Genomic DNA, 2,500 nt, shown 5'->3' with positions numbered 1-2,500 from the left:
TGCTGTCCACCTTCACCTTCTTCTCGCGCCCTGACGCGACTAAGGCGAGGGTGAAACACTTCCGGGCGTTGATCTGCAGCCCCAGGTGGGCGAGGGCTGCGGTAGCTGCGTCGATGAGGGACTGCAAGCCCCTCGGGGTCGCTGCAAACAGCAAGACGTCATCTGCAAAGGCCGCAGCGTTGACTCTGCGACCGAGGATCCGAGCTCCGATGTGGGAGGGCAGTTGGCCTAAAACGTAGTCCACCGCAAAGTTGAACAGGAGGGGGGAGAGGGGATCGCCCTGGCGAACGCCCCGTGCTGGCTGCACAGACACGCCCACGCCGGCGCCGTCCGCTATCACTGTCGTGCTGCCCTCGTAGCACCGCTCGACATACTCGACAAAGCAATCCGGCAGGCCATGCGCCTTCAGCACGGGGCGAAGGGCAGCATGATCTACCGAATCGAATGCCTTAGATACGTCGATCGATGCCACAAAGACAGAGCGGCAGGAGCGAACTGCGTCGGTGAGAGCAGTGTCTAAGATGAAGGTATTTTCCAACATCCCATCCCGAGGGATGAATGCCCGCTGACGTTCGTCCACAGCACATGCGCGCATCAGGCGTGACGCGAGAACCTTGTGAAAGGTCCGCGCCAACACCGAGCAGACCGTAATGGGGCGAAAGTCAGCGGGGGATGTTGGTGCAGCCGTTTTCGGGAGAAGGGACGTCCGCGCGCGAAGCAGGCGTTCCGGAAGGGCGCGGGCCAGAAGGAAGAGATTCATCACTTTCACCAGGACTTCGTGCGGCAGGCGCCGCAACTCCGCTGGGGTAAGGCCGTCCGGCCCGGCTGCTGATCCCCTGGGCGGCAACGCGGCGGCGACCTCCTCATGTGTGACCGGCCCCCATATGCACTCGAGAGCGACAGGCTCTGAGTGCGGGAGGAGGCGGTCACGAATGAAGCCCGCGGTGGAGATGGGCTTCTTGGTGAAGAGGTCCGCCCAGAAGTCCAGCAGACCAGGGATGGCAGGTGGCGGCTGGAGCAGGGTGCCATCCAAGAGGCCGCGCACGCAACGTGCACGCGACCGTCGGAAGGCATCCTGCGTTCTCGCGTACTCCCAGCGGCGCCGCTTGCGCTTCTGCGTCGGCGGCGCGGCAGGCGGCCGCTTCGGTGGTTGGCGCGGCCGCTGTGTCCTGGTGATCGATCTCTCCCCTCTGGACCCGACCGACGCAAGGGCATCCGGGAGCATGCCCAGGATGACATCGGGCGGCGTGCCCCGCCCCAGACCTATGACACGATCCAGGGCAGAGAAACGCTGGGCGGAAGCGGGTAGCCCCGCCAGATGTTCCCAGATGGCGGCGTCAGTCGGCCCCTCCGGCGGCGGCCCGGTGGTGTCGGCCGCGAAGTCCTCGGCTGCGTCGACGGGCGGCGCAGCGGCCTCGCCCGCGTCAGGCAGCGGGCAGTCATAGTTACTCCCGCCGTTTACCCGCGCTTGCTTGAATTTCTTCACGTTGACATTCAGAGCACTGGGCAGAAATCACATTGCGTCAACACCCGCTAGGGCCATCGCAATGCTTTGTTTTAATTAGACAGTCGGATTCCCCCAGTCCGTGCCAGTTCTGAGTTGATCGTTGAATGGCGGCCGAAGAGAATCCGCGCACCCGCGCGCCCCCGGAGGAGCACGCTAAGGCGGACGCGGCCTCGCAGCAAGGAAGATCCGTGGGAGGCCAAGGCACGGGACCGAGCTCGGATCCTGCACGCAGGTTGAAGCACCGGGGCGCGAACGCCGCGCAGGCGCGCGCATCCTGCACCGCCGACCAGCACGAGGCCGACCAACGGCGAGAGCAGACCACGCCCGCGCTAAACGCCCGCACTTACCGGCACCCCTACGGCACTCACCTCGCCCAGGCCCGGCACGTTAGCGCTGACCCACTTCCCGACCAAGCCCGACACGCCCCGATCCTCAGAGCCAATCCTTATCCCGAAGTTACGGATCCAATTTGCCGACTTCCCTTACCTACATTATTCTATCGACTAGAGGCTCTTCACCTTGGAGACCTGCTGCGGATATGGGTACGAACCGGCGCGACACCTCCACGTGGCCCTCTCCCGGATTTTCAAGGTCCGAGGGGAAGATCGGGACACCGCCGCAACTGCGGTGCTCTTCGCGTTCCAAACCCTATCTCCCTGCTAGAGGATTCCAGGGAACTCGAACGCTCATGCAGAAAAGAAAACTCTTCCCCGATCTCCCGACGGCGTCTCCGGGTCCTTTTGGGTTACCCCGACGAGCATCTCTAAAAGAGGGGCCCGACTTGTATCGGTTCCGCTGCCGGGTTCCGGAATAGGAACCGGATTCCCTTTCGCCCAACGGGGGCCAGCACAAAGCGCATCATGCTATGACGGCCCCCATCAACATCGGATTTCTCCTAGGGCTTAGGATCGACTGACTCGTGTGCAACGGCTGTTCACACGAAACCCTTCTCCGCGTCAGCCCTCCAGGGCCTCGCTGGAGTATTTGCTACTA

The 2,500-nt window shown here is 63.4% G+C and overlaps 1 pseudogene; it reads right to left on the bottom strand.

Annotated features, from left to right (window-relative positions):
• LOC124773732 overlaps nt 1–2,500 on the bottom strand; it is a 7,209-nt pseudogene that overhangs the window by 2,896 nt on the left and 1,813 nt on the right.

This window comes from Schistocerca piceifrons, unplaced genomic scaffold (assembly GCF_021461385.2).
Source record: "Schistocerca piceifrons isolate TAMUIC-IGC-003096 unplaced genomic scaffold, iqSchPice1.1 HiC_scaffold_954, whole genome shotgun sequence".
Taxonomy (NCBI): domain Eukaryota; kingdom Metazoa; phylum Arthropoda; class Insecta; order Orthoptera; family Acrididae; genus Schistocerca; species Schistocerca piceifrons.
This window is presented reverse-complemented; position numbering and strand designations above follow the sequence as displayed.